We start from the raw sequence: 19,672 nt of genomic DNA, 5'->3' as shown, positions 1-19,672 counted from the left end.
CATCCGTCGGCCTCCGTCCTCCTCCGTCGGCATCCGTCGGCCTCCGTCCTCCTCCGTCGGCCTCCGTCGGCCTCCGTCCTCCTCCGTCGGCCTCCGTCGGCCTCCGTCGGCCTCCGTCCTCCTCCGTCGGCCTCCGTCGGCCTCCGTCGGCCTCCGTCCTCCTCCGTCGGCCTCCGTCCTCCTCCGTCGGCCTCCGTCCTCCTCCGTCGGCCTCCGTCGGCCTCCGTCGGCCTCCGTCCTCCTCCGGCGGCCTCCGTCGGCCTCCGTCGGCCTCCGTCGGCCTCCGTCGGCCTCCGTCCTCCTCCGGCGGCCTCCGTCGGCCTCCGTCCTCCTCCGGCGGCCTCCGTCGGCCTCCGTCCTCCTCCCTCGGCCTCCGTCGGCCTCCGTCCTCCTCCCTCGGCCTCCGTCCTCCTCCCTCGGCCTCCGTCGGCCTCCTCCGTCGGCCTCCGTCGGCCTCCGTCCTCCTCCGTCGGCCTCCGTCCTCCTCCGTCGGGCTCCGTCGGCCTCCGTCCTCCTCCGTCCGCCTCCGTCGGCCTCCGTCCTCCTCCGTCGGGCTCCGTCGGCCTCCGTCCTCCTCCGTCCGCCTCCGTCCTCCTCCGTCCGCCTCCGTCGGCCTCCGTCCTCCTCCGTCGGCCTCCGTCGGCCTCCGTCCGCCTCCGTCGGCCTCCGTCCTCCTCCGTCGGCCTCCGTCGGCCTCCGTCCGCCTCCGTCGGCCTCCGTCCTCCTCCGTCGGCCTCCGTCGGCCTCCGTCCGCCTCCGTCGGCCTCCGTCCTCCTCCGTCGGCCTCCGTCCTCCTCCGTCGGCCTCCGTCCTCCTCCGTCGGCCTCCGTCCTCCTCCGTCCTCCTCCGTCGGCCTCCGTCCTCCTCCGGCCTCCTCTGTCCTCCTCCGTCCTCCTCCGTCCTCCTCCGTCGGCCTCCGTCCTCCTCCGTCCTCCTCCGTCGGCCTCCGTCCTCCTCCGTCGGCCTCCGTCCTCCTCCGTCCTCGTCCGTCGGCCTCCGTCCTCCTCCGTCGGCCTCCGTCCTCCTCCGTCGGCCTCCGTCGGCCTCCGTCCTCGTCCGTCGGCCTCCGTCCTCCTCCGTCGGCCTCGGTCCTCCTCCGTCGGCCTCCGTCGGCCTCCGTCCTCCTCCGTCGGCCTCCGTCGGCCTCCGTCGGCCTCCGTCCTCCTCCGTCGGCCTCCGTCCTCCTCCGTCGGCCTCCGTCGGCCTCCGTCGGCCTCCGTCCTCCTCCGTCGGCCTCCGTCGGCCTCCGTCCTCCTCCGTCGGCCTCCGTCGGCCTCCGTCCTCCTCCGTCGGCCTCCGTCGGCCTCCGTCCTCCTCCGTCGGCCTCCGTCCTCCTCCGTCGGCCTCCGTCGGCCTCCGTCGGCCTCCGTCGGCCTCCGTCGGCCTCCGTCCTCCTCCGTCGGCCTCCGTCCTCCTCCGTCGGCCTCCGTCGGCCTCCGTCCTCCTCCGTCCTCCTCCGTCGGCCTCCGTCGGCCTCCGTCCTCCTCCGTCCGCCTCCGTCGGCCTCCGTCCTCCTCCGTCGGCCTCCGTCGGCCTCCGTCCTCCTCCGTCCGCCTCCGTCGGCCTCCGTCGGCCTCCGTCCTCCTCCGTCCGCCTCCGTCGGCCTCCGTCGGCCTCCGTCCTCCTCCGTCGGCCTCCGTCCTCCTCCGTCGGCCTCCGTCGGCCTCCGTCCTCCTCCGTCGGCCTCCGTCGGCCTCCGTCCTCCTCCGTCGGCCTCCGTCCTCCTCCGTCGGCCTCCGTCCTCCTCCGTCGGCCTCCGTCGGCCTCCGTCGGCCTCCGTCCTCCTCCGTCGGCCTCCGTCGGCCTCCGTCCTCCTCCGTCGGCCTCCGTCGGCCTCCGTCGGCCTCCGTCCTCCTCCGTCGGCCTCCGTCCTCCTCCGTCCTCCTCCGTCCTCCTCCGTCGGCCTCCGTCCTCCTCCGTCCGCCTCCGTCCTCCTCCGTCCTCCTCCGTCCTCCTCCGTCGGCCTCCGTCGGCCTCCGTCGGCCTCCGTCCTCGTCCGTCGGCCTCCGTCCTCCTCCGTCGGCCTCCGTCGGCCTCCGTCCTCGTCCGTCGGCCTCCGTCCTCCTCCGTCGGCCTCCGTCGGCCTCCGTACTCGTCCGTCGGCCTCCGTCCTCCTCCGTCGGCCTCCGTCGGCCTCCGTACTCGTCCGTCGGCCTCCGTCCTCCTCCGTCGGCCTCCGTCCTCCTCCGTCGGCCTCCGTCCTCCTCCGTCCTCCTCCGTCGGCCTCCGTCCTCCTCCGTCGGCCTCCGTACTCGTCCGTCGGCCTCCGTCCTCCTCCGTCGGCCTCCGTACTCGTCCGTCGGCCTCCGTCCTCCTCCGTCGGCCTCCGTCGGCCTCCGTCCTCGTCCGTCGGCCTCCGTCCTCCTCCGTCGGCCTCCCTCGGCCTCCGTCGGCCTCCGTCCTCCTCCGTCGGCCTCCGTCGGCCTCCGTCCTCCTCCGTCGGCCTCCGTCGGCCTCCGTCCTCCTCCGTCGGCCTCGGTCGGCCTCCGTCCTCCTCCTTGGGCCTCCGTCGGCCTCCGTCCTCCTCCGTCGGCCTCCGTCGGCCTCCGTCCTCCTCCGTCGGCCTCCGTCGGCCTCCGTCCTCCTCCGGCGGCCTCCGTCGGCCTCCGTCCTCCTCCGGCGGCCTCCGTCGGCCTCCGTCCTCCTCCGGCGGCCTCCGTCGGCCTCCGTCCTCCTCCGGCGGCCTCCGTCGGCCTCCGTCCTCCTCCGTCGGCCTCCGTCGGCCTCCGTCCTCCTCCGTCGGCCTCCGTCGGCCTCCGTCCTCCTCCGTCGGCCTCCGTCGGCCTCCGTCGGCCTCCGTCGGCCTCCGTCGGCCTCCGTCGGCCTCCGTCCTCCTCCGTCGGCCTCCGTCGGCCTCCGTCGGCCTCCGTCCTCCTCCGTCGGCCTCCGTCGGCCTCCGTCCTCCTCCGTCGGCCTCCGTCGGCCTCCGTCCTCCTCCGTCGGCCTCCGTCGGCCTCCGTCCTCCTCCGTCGGCCTCCGTCGGCCTCCGTCCTCCTCCGTCGGCCTCCGTCGGCCTCCGTCCTCCTCCGTCGGCCTCCGTCGGCCTCCGTCCTCCTCCGTCGGCCTCCGTCGGCCTCCGTCGGCCTCCGTCCTCCTCCGTCGGCCTCCGTCGGCCTCCGTCCTCCTCCGTCGGCCTCCGTCGGCCTCCGTCCTCCTCCGTCGGCCTCCGTCGGCCTCCGTCCTCCTCCGTCGGCCTCCGTCGGCCTCCGTCGGCCTCCGTCGGCCTCCGTCCTCCTCCGTCGGCCTCCGTCGGCCTCCGTCGGCCTCCGTCGGCCTCCGTCCTCCTCCGTCGGCCTCCGTCGGCCTCCGTCGGCCTCCGTCGCCCTCCGTCCTCCTCCGTCGGCCTCCGTCGGCCTCCGTCGGCCTCCGTCCTCCTCCGTCGGCCTCCGTCCTCCTCCGGCGGCCTCCGTCGGCCTCCGCCCTCCTCCGTCCTCCTCCGGCGGCCTCCGTCCTCCTCCGTCGGCCTCCGTCGGCCTCCGTCCTCCTCCGTCGGCCTGCCTCGGCGCCCGTCCTCCACCGTCGGCCTCCGTCGGCCTCCGTCCTCCTCCGGCGGCCTCCGTCGGCCTCCGTCCTCCTCCGTCGGCCTCCGTCGGCCTCCGTCCTCCTCCCTCGGCCTCCGTCCTCCTCCCTCGGCCTCCGTCGGCCTCCGTCCTCCTCCGTCGGCCTCCGTCCTCCTCCGTCGGCCTCCGTCCTCCTCCGTCGGCCTCCGTCGGCCTCCGTCCTCCTCCGTCGGGCTCCGTCGGCCTCCGTCCTCCTCCGTCCGCCTCCGTCGGCCTCCGTCCTCCTCCGTCGGGCTCCGTCGGCCTCCGTCCTCCTCCGTCCGCCTCCGTCGGCCTCCGTCCTCCTCCGTCGGCCTCCGTCGGCCTCCGTCCTCCTCCGTCGGCCTCCGTCGGCCTCCGTCCTCCTCCGTCGGCCTCCGTCGGCCTCCGTCCTCCTCCGTCGGCCTCCGTCCTCCTCCGTCGGCCTCCGTCCTCCTCCGTCGGCCTCCGTCCTCCTCCGTCGGCCTCCGTCGGCCTCCGTCCTCCTCCGTCCTCCTCCGTCGGCCTCCGTCCTCCTCCGTCCTCCTCCGTCGGCCTCCGTCGGCCTCCGTCGGCCTCCGTCCTCCTCCGTCGGCCTCCGTCCTCCTCCGTCCTCCTCCGTCGGCCTCCGTCGGCCTCCGTCCTCCTCCGTCGGCCTCCGTCGGCCTCCGTCCTCCTCCGTCGGCCTCCGTCGGCCTCCGTCGGCCTCCGTGCTCCGTCCTCCTCCGTCGGCCTCCGTCTCGTCCGTCGGCCTCCGTCGGCCTCCGTCCTCTCGGCCTCGGCCTCCGTCCTCCTCCGTCGGCCTCCGTCGGCCTCCGTCCTCCTCCGTCGGCCTCCGTCCTCCTCCGTCGGCCTCCGTCGGCCTCCGTCGGCCTCCGTCCTCCTCCGTCGGCCTCCGTCGGCCTCCGTCCTCCTCCGTCGGCCTCCGTCGGCCTCCGTCCTCCTCCGTCGGCCTCCGTCGGCCTCCGTCCTCCTCCGTCGGCCTCCGTCGGCCTCCGTCCTCCTCCGTCGGCCTCCGTCGGCCTCCGTCCTCCTCCGTCGGCCTCCGTCGGCCTCCGTCGGCCTCCGTCCTCCTCCGTCGGCCTCCGTCGGCCTCCGTCCTCCTCCGTCGGCCTCCGTCGGCCTCCGTCGGCCTCCGTCCTCCTCCGTCGGCCTCCGTCGGCCTCCGTCGGCCTCCGTCCTCCTCCGTCCGCCTCCGTCGGCCTCCGTCGGCCTCCGTCCTCCTCCGTCGGCCTCCGTCCTCCTCCGTCGGCCTCCGTCGGCCTCCGTCCTCCTCCGTCGGCCTCCGTCGGCCTCCGTCGGCCTCCGTCCTCCTCCGTCGGCCTCCGTCCTCCTCCGTCGGCCTCCGTCGGCCTCCGTCCTCCTCCGTCGGCCTCCGTCGGCCTCCGTCGGCCTCCGTCGGCCTCCGTCGGCCTCCGTCCTCCTCCGTCGGCCTCCGTCGGCCTCCGTCCTCCTCCGTCGGCCTCCGTCGGCCTCCGTCGGCCTCCGTCCTCCTCCGTCCTCCTCCGTCGGCCTCCGTCCTCCTCCGTCGGCCTCCGTCGGCCTCCGTCCTCCTCCGTCCTCCTCCGTCGGCCTCCGTCGGCCTCCGTCGGCCTCCGTCGGCCTCCGTCGGCCTCCGTCATCCGTCGGCCTCCGTCGGCCTCCGTCCTCCTCCGTCGGCCTCCGTCCTCCTCCGTCGGCCTCCGTCGGCCTCCGTCGGCCTCCGTCCTCCTCCGGCGGCCTCCGTCGGCCTCCGTCCTCCTCCGGCGGCCTCCGTCGGCCTCCGTCCTCCTCCGGCGGCCTCCGTCCTCCTCCGTCGGCCTCCGTCGGCCTCCGTCCTCCTCCGTCGGCCTCCGTCCTCCTCCGTCGGCCTCCGTCGGCCTCCGTCGGCCTCCGTCCTCCTCCGTCGGCCTCCGTCGGCCTCCGTCCTCCTCCGTCCTCCTCCGTCGGCCTCCGTCCTCCTCCGTCGGCCTCCGTCGGCCTCCGTCGGCCTCCGTCCTCCTCCGTCGGCCTCCGTCGGCCTCCGTCCTCCTCCGTCGGCCTCCGTCGGCCTCCGTCGGCCTCCGTCCTCCTCCGTCGGCCTCCGTCCTCCTCCGTCGGCCTCCGTCGGCCTCCGTCGGCCTCCGTCGGCCTCCGTCGGCCTCCGTCCTCCTCCGTCGGCCTCCGTCCTCCTCCGTCGGCCTCCGTCCTCCTCCGTCGGCCTCCGTCCTCCTCCGTCGGCCTCCGTCGGCCTCCGTCCTCCTCCGTCGGCCTCCGTCGGCCTCCGTCCTCCTCCGTCGGCCTCCGTCGGCCTCCGTCCTCCTCCGTCCTCCTCCGTCCTCCTCCGTCCTCCTCCGTCGGCCTCCGTCGGCCTCCGTCCTCCTCCGTCGGCCTCCGTCCTCCTCCGTCGGCCTCCGTCGGCCTCCGTCGGCCTCCGTCGGCCTCCGTCGCCCTCCGTCGGCCTCCGTCCTCCTCCGTCGGCCTCCGTCCTCCTCCGTCGGCCTCCGTCGGCCTCCGTCGGCCTCCGTCCTCCTCCGTCGGCCTCCGTCGGCCTCCGTCGGCCTCCGTCGGCCTCCGTCCTCCTCCGTCGGCCTCCGTCGGCCTCCGTCCTCCTCCGTCGGCCTCCGTCGGCCTCCGTCCTCCTCCGTCGGCCTCCGTCGGCCTCTCCGTCCTCCTCCGTCGGCCTCCGTCGGCCTCCGTCCTCGTCCGTCGGCCTCCGTCCTCCTCCGTCCTCCTCCGTCGGCCTCCGTCGGCCTCCGTCGGCCTCCGTCCTCCTCCGTCGGCCTCCGTCGGCCTCCGTCCTCCTCCGTCGGCCTCCGTCGGCCTCCTCCGTCCTCCTCCGTCGGCCTCCGTCCTCCTCCGTCGGCCTCCGTCCTCCTCCGTCGGCCTCCGTCGGCCTCCGTCGGCCTCCGTCCTCCTCCGTCGGCCTCCGTCGGCCTCCGTCGGCCTCCGTCCTCCTCCGTCGGCCTCCGTCGGCCTCCGTCGGCCTCCGTCCTCCTCCGTCGGCCTCCGTCGGCCTCCGTCGGCCTCCGTCCTCCTCCGTCGGCCTCCGTCGGCCTCCGTCGGCCTCCGTCCTCCTCCGGCGGCCTCCGTCCTCCTCCGTCGGCCTCCGTCCTCCTCCGTCGGCCTCCGTCGGCCTCCGTCCTCCTCCGTCGGCCTCCGTCCTCCTCCGTCGGCCTCCGTCCTCCTCCGTCGGCCTCCGTCGGCCTCCGTCCTCCTCCGTCGGCCTCCGTCGGCCTCCGTCCTCCTCCGTCGGCCTCCGTCGGCCTCCGTCCTCCTCCGTCGGCCTCCGTCGGCCTCCGTCCTCCTCCGTCGGCCTCCGTCGGCCTCCGTCGGCCTCCGTCCTCCTCCGTCGGCCTCCGTCCTCCTCCGTCGGCCTCCGTCGGCCTCCGTCCTCCTCCGTCGGCCTCCGTCCTCCTCCGTCGGCCTCCGTCGGCCTCCGTCGGCCTCCGTCCTCCTCCGTCGGCCTCCGTCCTCCTCCGTCGGCCTCCGTCCTCCTCCGTCGGCCTCCGTCGGCCTCCGTCCTCCTCCGTCGGCCTCCGTCGGCCTCCGTCCTCCTCCGTCGGCCTCCGTCGGCCTCCGTCGGCCTCCGTCGGCCTCCGTCCTCCTCCGTCGGCCTCCGTCCTCCTCCGTCGGCCTCCGTCGGCCTCCGTCCTCCTCCGTCGGCCTCCGTCGGCCTCCGTCCTCCTCCGTCGGCCTCCGTCCTCCTCCGTCGGCCTCCGTCGGCCTCCGTCCTCTCCGTCCCTCCGTCGGCCTCCGTCGGCCTCCGTCGGCCTCCGTCCTCCTCCGTCGGCCTCCGTCGGCCTCCGTCGGCCTCCGTCGGCCTCCGTCGGCCTCCGTCGGCCTCCGTCGGCCTCCGTCCTCCTCCGTCGGCCTCCGTCGGCCTCCGTCGGCCTCCGTCCTCCTCCGTCGGCCTCCGTCGGCCTCCGTCCTCCTCCGTCCTCCTCCGTCGGCCTCCGTCCTCCTCCGTCGGCCTCCGTCCTCCTCCGTCCTCCTCCGTCGGCCTCCGTCGGCCTCCGTCGGCCTCCGTCGGCCTCCGTCGGCCTCCGTCGGCCTCCGTCGGCCTCCGTCGGCCTCCGTCGGCCTCCGTCCTCCTCCGTCGGCCTCCGTCGGCCTCCGTCGGCCTCCTCCGTCGGCCTCCGTCCTCCTCCGTCGGCCTCCGTCGGCCTCCGTCGGCCTCCGTCGGCCTCCGTCCTCCTCCGTCGGCCTCCGTCGGCCTCCGTCGGCCTCCGTCGGCCTCCGTCGGCCTCCGTCCTCCTCCGTCGGCCTCCGTCGGCCTCCGTCCTCCTCCGTCGGCCTCCGTCGGCCTCCGTCGGCCTCCGTCGGCCTCCGTCCTCCTCCGTCGGCCTCCGTCGGCCTCCGTCCTCCTCCGTCCTCCTCCGTCGGCCTCCGTCGGCCTCCGTCCTCCTCCGTCGGCCTCCGTCGGCCTCCGTCCTCCTCCGTCGGCCTCCGTCGGCCTCCGTCGGCCTCCGTCCTCCTCCGTCGGCCTCCGTCGGCCTCCGTCCTCCTCCGTCGGCCTCCGTCCTCCTCCGTCCTCCTCCGTCGGCCTCCGTCGGCCTCCGTCCTCCTCCGTCGGCCTCCGTCCTCCTCCTCCGTCGGCCTCCGTCGGCCTCCGTCCTCCTCCTCCGTCGGCCTCCGTCGGCCTCCGTCCTCCTCCGTCCGCCTCCGTCGGCCTCCGTCCTCCTCCGTCGCCCTCCGTCGGCCCCCGCCCCCCTCCCTCCTCCTCCGTCGGCCTCCGTCGGCCTCCGTCGGCCTCCGTCCTCCTCCGTCCTCCTCCGTCGGCCTCCGTCCTCCTCCGTCGGCCTCCGTCCTCCTCCGTCGGCCTCCGTCGGCCTCCGTCCTCCTCCGTCGGCCTCCGTCGGCCTCCGTCCTCCTCCGTCGGCCTCCGTCCTCCTCCGTCGGCCTCCGTCGGCCTCCGTCGGCCTCCGTCCTCCTCCGTCGGCCTCCGTCGGCCTCCGTCGGCCTCCGTCCTCCTCCGTCGGCCTCCGTCCTCCTCCGTCGGCCTCCGTCGTCCTGCTCCGTCGGCCTCCGTCCTCCTCCGTCCTCCTCCGTCGGCCTCCGTCGGCCTCCGTCCGCCTCCGTCGGCCTCCGTCGGCCTCCGTCCTCCGTCGGCCTCCGTCCTCCTCCGTCGGCCTCCGTCGGCCTCCGTCCTCCTCCGTCGGCCTCCGTCGGCCTCCGTCGGCCTCCGTCCTCCTCCGTCGGCCTCCGTCGGCCTCCGTCGGCCTCCGTCGGCCTCCGTCCTCCTCCGTCGGCCTCCGTCGGCCTCCGTCCTCCTCCGTCGGCCTCCGTCGGCCTCCGTCCTCCTCCGTCGGCCTCCGTCGGCCTCCGTCGGCCTCCGTCCTCCTCCGTCGGCCTCCGTCCTCCTCCGTCGGCCTCCGTCGGCCTCCGTCCTCCTCCGTCGGCCTCCGTCGGCCTCCGTCCTCCTCCGTCGGCCTCCGTCGGCCTCCGTCCTCCTCCGTCGGCCTCCGTCCTCCTCCGTCGGCCTCCGTCCTCCTCCGTCGGCCTCCGTCGGCCTCCGTCCTCCTCCGTCCTCCTCCGTCCGCCTCCGTCGGCCTCCGTCGGCCTCCGTCCGCCTCCGTCCGCCTCCGTCCGCCTCCGTCCGCCTCCGTCCGCCTCCGTCCGCCTCCGTCGGCCTCCGTCGGCCTCCGTCGGCCTCCGTCGGCCTCCGTCGGCCTCCGTCCTCCTCCGTCGGCCTCCGTCGGCCTCCGTCGGCCTCCGTCCTCCTCCGTCGGCCTCCGTCCTCCGTCGGCCTCCGTCGGCCTCCGTCCTCCTCCGTCGGCCTCCGTCGGCCTCCGTCGGCCTCCGTCGGCCTCCGTCCTCCTCCGTCGGCCTCCGTCGGCCTCCGTCGGCCTCCGTCCTCCTCCGTCGGCCTCCGTCCTCCTCCGTCGGCCTCCGTCCTCCTCCGTCGGCCTCCGTCGGCCTCCGTCCTCCTCCGTCGGCCTCCGTCGGCCTCCGTCGGCCTCCGTCGGCCTCCGTCGGCCTCCGTCGGCCTCCGTCCTCCTCCGTCGGCCTCCGTCGGCCTCCGTCCTCCTCCGTCGGCCTCCGTCGGCCTCCGTCGGCCTCCGTCGGCCTCCGTCCTCCTCCGTCGGCCTCCGTCGGCCTCCGTCCTCCTCCGTCGGCCTCCGTCGGCCTCCGTCCTCCTCCGTCGGCCTCCGTCGGCCTCCGTCCTCCTCCGTCGGCCTCCGTCGGCCTCCGTCCTCCTCCGTCGGCCTCCGTCCTCCTCCGTCGGCCTCCGTCCTCCTCCGTCGGCCTCCGTCGGCCTCCGTCGGCCTCCGTCCTCCTCCGTCGGCCTCCGTCCTCCTCCGTCGGCCTCCGTCCTCCTCCGTCCTCCTCCGTCGGCCTCCGTCGGCCTCCGTCCTCCTCCGTCGGCCTCCGTCCTCCTCCGTCGGCCTCCGTCGGCCTCCGTCGGCCTCCGTCCTCCTCCGTCGGCCTCCGTCCTCCTCCGTCGGCCTCCGTCGGCCTCCGTCCTCCTCCGTCGGCCTCCGTCGGCCTCCGTCGGCCTCCGTCGGCCTCCGTCCTCCTCCGTCGGCCTCCGTCGGCCTCCGTCCTCCTCCGTCGGCCTCCGTCGGCCTCCGTCCTCCTCCGTCGGCCTCCGTCCTCCTCCGTCGGCCTCCGTCCTCCTCCGTCGGCCTCCGTCCTCCTCCGTCGGCCTCCGTCCTCCTCCGTCGGCCTCCGTCGGCCTCCGTCCTCCTCCGTCGGCCTCCGTCGGCCTCCGTCCTCCTCCGTCGGCCTCCGTCGGCCTCCGTCCCCCTCCTCCGTCGGCCTCCGTCGGCCTCCGTCCTCCTCCGTCGGCCTCCGTCCTCCTCCGTCGGCCTCCGTCCTCCTCCGTCGGCCTCCGTCGGCCTCCGTCGGCCTCCGTCCTCCTCCGTCGGCCTCCGTCCTCCTCCGTCGGCCTCCGTCGGCCTCCGTCCTCCTCCGTCGGCCTCCGTCCTCCTCCGTCGGCCTCCGTCGGCCTCCGTCCTCCTCCGTCGGCCTCCGTCGGCCTCCGTCCTCCTCCGTCGGCCTCCGTCGGCCTCCGTCGGCCTCCGTCGGCCTCCGTCGGCCTCCGTCGGCCTCCGTCGGCCTCCGTCGGCCTCCGTCCTCCTCCGTCGGCCTCCGTCGGCCTCCGTCCTCCTCCGTCGGCCTCCGTCCTCCTCCGTCGGCCTCCGTCCTCCTCCGTCGGCCTCCGTCGGCCTCCGTCCTCCTCCGTCGGCCTCCGTCGGCCTCCGTCCTCCTCCGTCGGCCTCCGTCGGCCTCCGTCCTCCTCCGTCGGCCTCCGTCGGCCTCCGTCCTCCTCCGTCGGCCTCCGTCGGCCTCCGTCCTCCTCCGTCGGCCTCCGTCGGCCTCCGTCCTCCTCCGTCGGCCTCCGTCGGCCTCCGTCCTCCTCCGTCGGCCTCCGTCGGCCTCCGTCCTCCTCCGTCGGCCTCCGTCGGCCTCCGTCCTCCTCCGTCGGCCTCCGTCGGCCTCCGTCCTCCTCCTCCGTCGACCTCCGTCGGCCTCCGTCCTCCTCCGTCGGCCTCCGTCGGCCTCCGTCCTCCTCCGTCGGCCTCCGTCGGCCTCCGTCGGCCTCCGTCCTCCTCCGTCGGCCTCCGTCCTCCTCCGTCGGCCTCCGTCCTCCTCCGTCGGCCTCCGTCCTCCTCCGTCGGCCTCCGTCCTCCTCCGTCGGCCTCCGTCCTCCTCCGTCGGCCTCCGTCGGCCTCCGTCCTCCTCCGTCGGCCTCCGTCGGCCTCCGTCGGCCTCCGTCCTCCTCCGTCGGCCTCCGTCGGCCTCCGTCCTCCTCCGTCGGCCTCCGTCGGCCTCCGTCCTCCTCCGTCGGCCTCCGTCCTCCTCCGTCGGCCTCCGTCGGCCTCCGTCGGCCTCCGTCCTCCTCCGTCGGCCTCCGTCCTCCTCCGTCCTCGTCCGTCGGCCTCCGTCGGCCTCCGTCGGCCTCCGTCGGCCTCCGTCGGCCTCCGTCCTCCTCCGTCGGCCTCCGTCGGCCTCCGTCCTCCTCCGTCGGCCTCCGTCCTCCTCCGTCGGCCTCCGTCCTCCTCCGTCGGCCTCCGTCGGCCTCTCCGTCCTCCTCCTCCGTCGGCCTCCGTCGGCCTCCGTCGGCCTCCGTCGGCCTCCGTCCTCCTCCGTCGGCCTCCGTCGGCCTCCGTCCTCCTCCGTCCTCCTCCGTCGGCCTCCGTCCTCCTCCGTCGGCCTCCGTCGGCCTCCGTCCTCCTCCGTCGGCCTCCGTCGGCCTCCGTCCTCCTCCGTCGGCCTCCGTCGGCCTCCGTCCTCCTCCGTCGGCCTCCGTCGGCCTCCGTCCTCCTCCGTCGGCCTCCGTCGGCCTCCGTCCTCCTCCGTCGGCCTCCGTCGGCCTCCGTCGGCCTCCGTCGGCCTCCGTCGGCCTCCGTCCTCCTCCGTCGGCCTCCGTCGGCCTCCGTCCTCCTCCGTCGGCCTCCGTCGGCCTCCTCCGTCGGCCTCCGTCGGCCTCCGTCGGCCTCCGTCCTCCTCCGTCGGCCTCCGTCGGCCTCCGTCCTCCTCCGTCGGCCTCCGTCCTCCTCCGTCGGCCTCCGTCGGCCTCCGTCCTCCTCCGTCGGCCTCCGTCGGCCTCCGTCGGCCTCCGTCATCCGTCGTCCTCCGTCGGCCTCCGTCGTCCGTCGGCCTCCGTCGGCCTCCGTCCTCCTCCGTCGGCCTCCGTCCTCCTCCGTCGGCCTCCGTCGGCCTCCGTCCTCCTCCGTCGGCCTCCGTCCTCCTCCGTCGGCCTCCGTCCTCCGTCGGCCTCCGTCCTCCTCCGTCGGCCTCCGTCGGCCTCCGTCCTCCTCCGTCGGCCTCCGTCCTCCTCCGTCGGCCTCCGTCGGCCTCCGTCCTCCTCCGTCGGCCTCCGTCCTCCTCCGTCGGCCTCCGTCGGCCTCCGTCCTCCTCCGTCGGCCTCCGTCGGCCTCCGTCCTCCTCCGTCGGCCTCCGTCGGCCTCCGTCCTCCTCCGTCGGCCTCCGTCGGCCTCCGTCCTCCTCCGTCGGCCTCCGTCGGCCTCCGTCCTCCTCCGTCGGCCTCCGTCGGCCTCCGTCCTCCTCCGTCGGCCTCCGTCGGCCTCCGTCCTCCTCCGTCGGCCTCCGTCGGCCTCCGTCCTCCTCCGTCGGCCTCCGTCGGCCTCCGTCCTCCTCCGTCGGCCTCCGTCGGCCTCCGTCCTCCTCCGTCGGCCTCCGTCGGCCTCCGTCCTCCTCCGTCGGCCTCCGTCGGCCTCCGTCCTCCTCCGTCGGCCTCCGTCGGCCTCCGTCCTCCTCCGTCGGCCTCCGTCCTCCTCCGTCCTCCTCCGTCGGCCTCCGTCCTCCTCCGTCGGCCTCCGTCGGCCTCCGTCCTCCTCCGTCGGCCTCCGTCCTCCTCCGTCGGCCTCCGTCCTCCTCCGTCGGCCTCCGTCGGCCTCCGTCCTCCTCCGTCGGCCTCCGTCGGCCTCCGTCCTCCTCCGTCGGCCTCCGTCGGCCTCCGTCCTCCTCCGTCCTCCTCCGTCGGCCTCCGTCCTCCTCCGTCCTCCTCCGTCGGCCTCCGTCGGCCTCCGTCCTCCTCCGTCGGCCTCCGTCGGCCTCCGTCCTCCTCCGTCGGCCTCCGTCGGCCTCCGTCCTCCTCCGTCGGCCTCCGTCGGCCTCCGTCCTCCTCCGTCGGCCTCCGTCGGCCTCCGTCCTCCTCCGTCGGCCTCCGTCGGCCTCCGTCCTCCTCCGTCGGCCTCCGTCGGCCTCCGTCCTCCTCCGTCGGCCTCCGTCGGCCTCCGTCCTCCTCCGTCGGCCTCCGTCGGCCTCCGTCCTCCTCCGTCGGCCTCCGTCGGCCTCCGTCCTCCTCCGTCGGCCTCCGTCGGCCTCCGTCCTCCTCCGTCGGCCTCCGTCCTCCTCCGTCGGCCTCCGTCCTCCTCCGTCGGCCTCCGTCGGCCTCCGTCCTCCTCCGTCGGCCTCCGTCGGCCTCCGTCGGCCTCCGTCGGCCTCCGTCGGCCTCCGTCGGCCTCCGTCGGCCTCCGTCCTCCTCCGTCGGCCTCCGTCGGCCTCCGTCCTCCTCCGTCGGGCTCCGGCGGCCTCCGTCCTCCTCCTCCGTCGGCCTCCGTCGGCCTCCATCCTCCTCCGTCGCCCTCCGTCGGCCTCCGTCTTCCTCCGTCGGCCTCCGTCGGCCTCCGTCCTCCTCCGTCCTCCTCCGTCCTCCTCCGTCGGCCTCCGTCCTCCTCCGTCGGCCTCCGTCGGCCTCCGTCCTCCTCCGTCGGCCTCCGTCCTCCTCCGTCGGCCTCCGTCGGCCTCCGTCCTCCTCCGTCGGCCCCCGTCGGCCTCCGTCCTCCTCCTCCGTCGGCCTCCGTCGGCCTCCGTCCTCCTCCGTGGGCCTCCGTCGGCCTCCGTCGGCCTCCGTCATCCGTCGTCCTCCGTCGGCCTCCGTCGTCCGTCGGCCTCCGTCGGCCTCCGTCCTCCTCCGTCGGCCTCCGTCCTCCTCCGTCGGCCTCCGTCCTCCTCCGTCGGCCTCCGTCGGCCTCCGTCCTCCTCCGTCGGCCTCCGTCGGCCTCCGTCCTCCTCCGTCGGCCTCCGTCGGCCTCCGTCCTCCTCCGTCGGCCTCCGTCGGCCTCCGTCCTCCTCCGTCCTCCTCCGTCGGCCTCCGTCCTCCTCCGTCCTCCTCCGTCGGCCTCCGTCGGCCTCCGTCGGCCTCCGTCCTCCTCCGTCGGCCTCCGTCGGCCTCCGTCCTCCTCCGTCGGCCTCCGTCGGCCTCCGTCCTCCTCCGTCGGCCTCCGTCGGCCTCCGTCGGCCTCCGTCCTCCTCCGTCGGCCTCCGTCGGCCTCCGTCCTCCTCCGTCGGCCTCCGTCGGCCTCCGTCGGCCTCCGTCCTCCTCCGTCGGCCTCCGTCGGCCTCCGTCCTCCTCCGTCGGCCTCCGTCGGCCTCCGTCCTCCTCCGTCGGCCTCCGTCGGCCTCCGTCCTCCTCCGTCGGCCTCCGTCGGCCTCCGTCGGCCTCCGTCCTCCTCCGTCGGCCTCCGTCCTCCTCCGTCGGCCTCCGTCGGCCTCCGTCCTCCTCCGTCGGCCTCCGTCGGCCTCCGTCCTCCTCCGTCGGCCTCCGTCGGCCTCCGTCCTCCTCCGTCGGCCTCCGTCGGCCTCCGTCCTCCTCCGTCCTCCTCCGTCGGCCTCCGTCGGCCTCCGTCCTCGTCCGTCGGCCTCCGTCGGCCTCCGTCCTCGTCCGTCGGCCTCCATCCTCCTCCGTCGGCCTCCGTCGGCCTCCGTCGGCCTCCGTCTTCCTCCGTCGGCCTCCGTCGGCCTCCGTCTTCCTCCGTCGGCCTCCGTCCTCCTCCGTCGGCCTCCGTCGGCCTCCGTCGGCCTCCGTCCTCCTCCGTCGGCCTCCGTCGGCCTCCGTCGGCCTCCGTCCTCCTCCGTCGGCCTCCGTCGGCCTCCGTCCTCCTCCGTCGGCCTCCGTCCTCCTCCGTCGGCCTCCGTCGGCCTCCGTCCTCCTCCGTCGGCCTCCGTCGGCCTCCGTCCTCCTCCGTCGGCCTCCGTCGGCCTCCGTCCTCCTCCGTCGGCCTCCGTCGGCCTCCTTCCTCCTCCGTCGGCCTCCGTCGGCCTCCGTCCTCCTCCGTCGGCCTCCGTCGGCCTCCGTCGGCCTCCGTCCTCCTCCGTCGGCCTCCGTCGGCCTCCGTCGGCCTCCGTCCTCCTCCGTCGGCCTCCGTCGGCCTCCGTCGGCCTCCGTCCTCCGTCCTCCTCCGTCGGCCTCCGTCGGCCTCCGTCCTCCGTCCTCCTCCGTCGGCCTCCGTCCTCCGTCCTCCTCCGTCGGCCTCCGTCCTCCTCCGTCGGCCTCCGTCGGCCTCCGTCCTCCTCCGTCGGCCTCCGTCGGCCTCCGTCCTCCTCCGTCGGCCTCCGTCGGCCTCCGTCCTCCTCCGTCGGCCTCCGTCGGCCTCCGTCCTCCTCCGTCGGCCTCCGTCCTCCTCCGTCGGCCTCCGTCGGCCTCCGTCCTCCTCCGTCGGCCTCCGTCGGCCTCCGTCGGCCTCCGTCGGCCTCCGTCCTCCTCCGTCGGCCTCCGTCGGCCTCCGTCGGCCTCCGTCCTCCTCCGTCGGCCTCCGTCGGCCTCCGTCCTCCTCCGTCGGCCTCCGTCCTCCTCCGTCGGCCTCCGTCCTCCTCCGTCGGCCTCCGTCCTCCTCCGTCGGCCTCCGTCGCCCTCCGTCGGCCTCCGTCGCCCTCCGTCCTCCTCCGTCGGCCTCCGTCGGCCTCCGTCGCCCTCCGTCCTCCTCCGTCGGCCTCCGTCGGCCTCCGTCGCCCTCCGTCGGCCTCCGTCCTCCTCCGTCGGCCTCCGTCTCCTCCGTCGGCCTCCGTCCTCCTCCGTCGGCCTCCGTCCTCCTCCGTCCTCCTCCGTCGGCCTCCGTCCTCCTCCGTCCTCCTCCGTCCTCCTCCGTCCTCCTCCGTCCTCCTCCGTCCTCCTCCGTCCTCCTCCGTCGGCCTCCGTCCTCCTCCGTCCGCCTCCGTCGGCCTCCGTCGGCCTCCGTCCGCCTCCGTCGGCCTCCGTCGGCCTCCGTCGGCCTCCGTCGGCCTCCGTCCGCCTCCGTCGGCCTCCGTCGGCCTCCGTCCGCCTCCGTCGGCCTCCGTCCGCCTCCGTCGGCCTCCGTCCGCCTCCGTCGGCCTCCGTCCGCCTCCGTCGGCCTCCGTCGGCCTCCGTCGGCCTCCGTCGGCCTCCGTCCGCCTCCGTCGGCCTCCGTCGGCCTCCGTCCGCCTCCGTCGGCCTCCGTCGGCCTCCGTCCGCCTCCGTCGGCCTCCGTCCGCCTCCGTCGGCCTCCGTCGGCCTCCGTCCTCCTCCGTCGGCCTCCGTCGGCCTCCGTCCTCCTCCGTCGGCCTCCGTCCTCCTCCGTCCTCCTCCGTCGGCCTCCGTCCTCCTCCGTCGGCCTCCGTCGGCCTCCGTCCTCCTCCGTCGGCCTCCGTCCTCCTCCGTCGGCCTCCGTCGGCCTCCGTCCTCCTCCGTCGGCCTCCGTCCTCCTCCGTCGGCCTCCGTCCTCCTCCGTCGGCCTCCGTCCTCCTCCGTCGGCCTCCGTCCTCCTCCGTCGGCCTCCGTCGGCCTCCGTCGGCCTCCGTCCTCCTCCGTCGGCCTCCGTCCTCCTCCGTCGGCCTCCGTCGGCCTCCGTCGGCCTCCGTCGGCCTCCGTCCTCCTCCGTCGGCCTCCGTCGGCCTCCGTCCTCCTCCGTCCTCCTCCGTCGGCCTCCGTCGGCCTCCGTCCTCCTCCGTCGGCCTCCGTCCTCCTCCGTCGGCCTCCGTCGGCCTCCGTCCTCCTCCGTCGGCCTCCGTCGGCCTCCGTCCTCCTCCGTCCTCCTCCGTCGGCCTCCGTCGGCCTCCGTCCTCCTCCGTCCTCCTCCGTCGGCCTCCGTCCTCCTCCGTCGGCCTCCGTCGGCCTCCGTCCTCCTCCGTCGGCCTCCGTCGGCCTCCGTCCTCCTCCGTCGGCCTCCGTCCTCCTCCGTCCTCCTCCGTCGGCCTCCGTCCTCCTCCGTCGGCCTCCGTCGGCCTCCGTCCTCCTCCGTCGGCCTCCGTCGGCCTCCGTCCTCCTCCGTCGGCCTCCGTCCTCCTCCGTCGGCCTCCGTCCTCCTCCGTCGGCCTCCGTCGGCCTCCGTCCTCCTCCGTCGGCCTCCGTCGGCCTCCGTCGGCCTCCGTCGGCCTCCGTCGGCCTCCGTCCTCCTCCGTCGGCCTCCGTCGGCCTCCGTCGGCCTCCGTCGGCCTCCGTCGGCCTCCGTCCTCCTCCGTCGGCCTCCGTCGGCCTCCGTCGGCCTCCGTCCTCCTCCGTCGGCCTCCGTCGGCCTCCGTCCTCCTCCGTCGGCCTCCGTCGGCCTCCGTCCTCCTCCGTCGGCCTCCGTCCTCCTCCGTCGGCCTCCGTCGGCCTCCGTCCTCCTCCGTCGGCCTCCGTCGGCCTCCGTCCTCCTCCGTCGGCCTCCGTCCTCCTCCGTCGGCCTCCGTCGGCCTCCGTCCTCCTCCGTCGGCCTCCGTCGGCCTCCGTCCTCCTCCGTCGGCCTCCGTCCTCCTCCGTCGGCCTCCGTCCTCCTCCGTCGGCCTCCGTCGGCCTCCGTCCTCCTCCGTCGGCCTCCGTCGGCCTCCGTCCTCCTCCGTCGGCCTCCGTCGGCCTCCGTCCTCCTCCGTCGGCCTCCGTCGGCCTCCGTCCTCCTCCGTCGGCCTCCGTCCTCCTCCGTCGGCCTCCGTCGGCCTCCGTCCTCCTCCGTCGGCCTCCGTCGGCCTCCGTCCTCCTCCGTCGGCCTCCGTCGGCCTCCGTCCTCCTCCGTCGGCCTCCGTCCTCCTCCGTCGGCCTCCGTCCTCCTCCGTCGGCCTCCGTCGGCCTCCGTCGGCCTCCGTCCTCCTCCGTCGGCCTCCGTCGGCCTCCGTCCTCCTCCGTCGGCCTCCGTCCTCCTCCGTCGGCCTCCGTCGGCCTCCGTCCTCCTCCGTCGGCCTCCGTCCTCCTCCGTCGGCCTCCGTCGGCCTCCGTCGGCCTCCGTCGCCCTCCGTCGGCCTCCGTCCTCCTCCGTCGGCCTCCGTCCTCCTCCGTCGGCCTCCGTCGGCCTCCGTCCTCCTCCGTCGGCCTCCGTCCTCCTCCGTCCTCCTCCGTCGGCCTCCGTCCTCCTCCGTCGGCCTCCGTCGGCCTCCGTCCTCCTCCGTCGGCCTCCGTCGGCCTCCGTCCTCCTCCGTCGGCCTCCGTCCTCCTCCGTCGGCCTCCGTCCTCCTCCGTCGGCCTCCGTCCTCCTCCGTCCTCCTCCGTCGGCCTCCGTCCTCCTCCGTCGGCCTCCGTCCTCCTCCGTCGGCCTCCGTCGGCCTCCGTCCTCCTCCGTCGGCCTCCGTCCTCCTCCGTCGGCCTCCGTCCTCCTCCGTCCTCCTCCGTCCTCCTCCGTCCTCCTCCGTCGGCCTCCGTCCTCCTCCGTCGGCCTCCGTCCTCCTCCGTCGGCCTCCGTCGGCCTCCGTCCTCCTCCGTCGGCCTCCGTCCTCCTCCGTCGGCCTCCGTCGGCCTCCGTCGGCCTCCGTCGGCCTCCGTCCTCCTCCGTCGGCCTCCGTCGGCCTCCGTCGGCCTCCGTCGGCCTCCGTCCTCCTCCGTCGGCCTCCGTCGGCCTCCGTCCTCCTCCGTCGGCCTCCGTCGGCCTCCGTCCTCCTCCGTCGGCCTCCGTCGGCCTCCGTCCTCCTCCGTCGGCCTCCGTCGGCCTCCGTCCTCCTCCGTCGGCCTCCGTCGGCCTCCGTCCTCCTCCGTCGGCCTCCGTCCTCCTCCGTCGGCCTCCGTCCTCCTCCGTCGGCCTCCGTCGGCCTCCGTCCTCCTCCGTCGGCCTCCGTCGGCCTCCGTCCTCCTCCGTCGGCCTCCGTCGGCCTCCGTCCTCCTCCGTCGGCCTCCGTCGGCCTCCGTCCTCCTCCGTCGGCCTCCGTCCTCCTCCGTCGGCCTCCGTCGGCCTCCGTCCTCCTCCGTCGGCCTCCGTCCTCCTCCGTCGGCCTCCGTCCTCCTCCGTCGGCCTCCGTCGGCCTCCGTCCTCCTCCGTCGGCCTCCGTCGGCCTCCGTCCTCCTCCGTCGGCCTCCGTCCTCCTCCGTCGGCCTCCGTCCTCCTCCGTCGGCCTCCGTCGGCCTCCGTCCTCCTCCGTCGGCCTCCGTCCTCCTCCGTCGGCCTCCGTCCTCCTCCGTCGGCCTCCGTCGGCCTCCGTCCTCCTCCGTCGGCCTCCGTCGGCCTCCGTCCTCCTCCGTCGGCCTCCGTCCTCCTCCGTCGGCCTCCGTCGGCCTCCGTCCTCCTCCGTCGGCCTCCGTCCTCCTCCGTCGGCCTCCGTCGGCCTCCGTCCTCCTCCGTCGGCCTCCGTCCTCCTCCGTCGGCCTCCGTCGGCCTCCGTCCTCCTCCGTCGGCCTCCGTCCTCCTCCGTCGGCCTCCGTCGGCCTCCGTCCTCCTCCGTCGGCCTCCGTCGGCCTCCGTCCTCCTCCGTCGGCCTCCGTCCTCCTCCGTCCTCCTCCGTCGGCCTCCGTCGGCCTCCGTCCTCCTCCGTCGGCCTCCGTCGGCCTCCGTCCTCCTCCGTCCTCCTCCGTCGGCCTCCGTCGGCCTCCGTCCTCCTCCGTCGGCCTCCGTCGGCCTCCGTCCTCCTCCGTCGGCCTCCGTCGGCCTCCGTCCTCCTCCGTCGGCCTCCGTCGGCCTCCGTCGGCCTCCGTCCTCCTCCGTCGGCCTCCGTCGGCCTCCGTCCTCCTCCGTCGGCCTCCGTCGGCCTCCGTCCTCCTCCGTCGGCCTCCGTCGGCCTCCGTCCTCCTCCGTCGGCCTCCGTCGGCC

Source organism: Eptatretus burgeri, chromosome 10, assembly GCF_056783735.1.
Source record: "Eptatretus burgeri isolate ZD-2024b chromosome 10, Ebu_testis_v1, whole genome shotgun sequence".
NCBI lineage: Eukaryota > Metazoa > Chordata > Myxini > Myxiniformes > Myxinidae > Eptatretus > Eptatretus burgeri.
The sequence above is the reverse complement of the archived record's forward strand: the minus strand, read 5'-3'. Positions refer to the sequence as shown.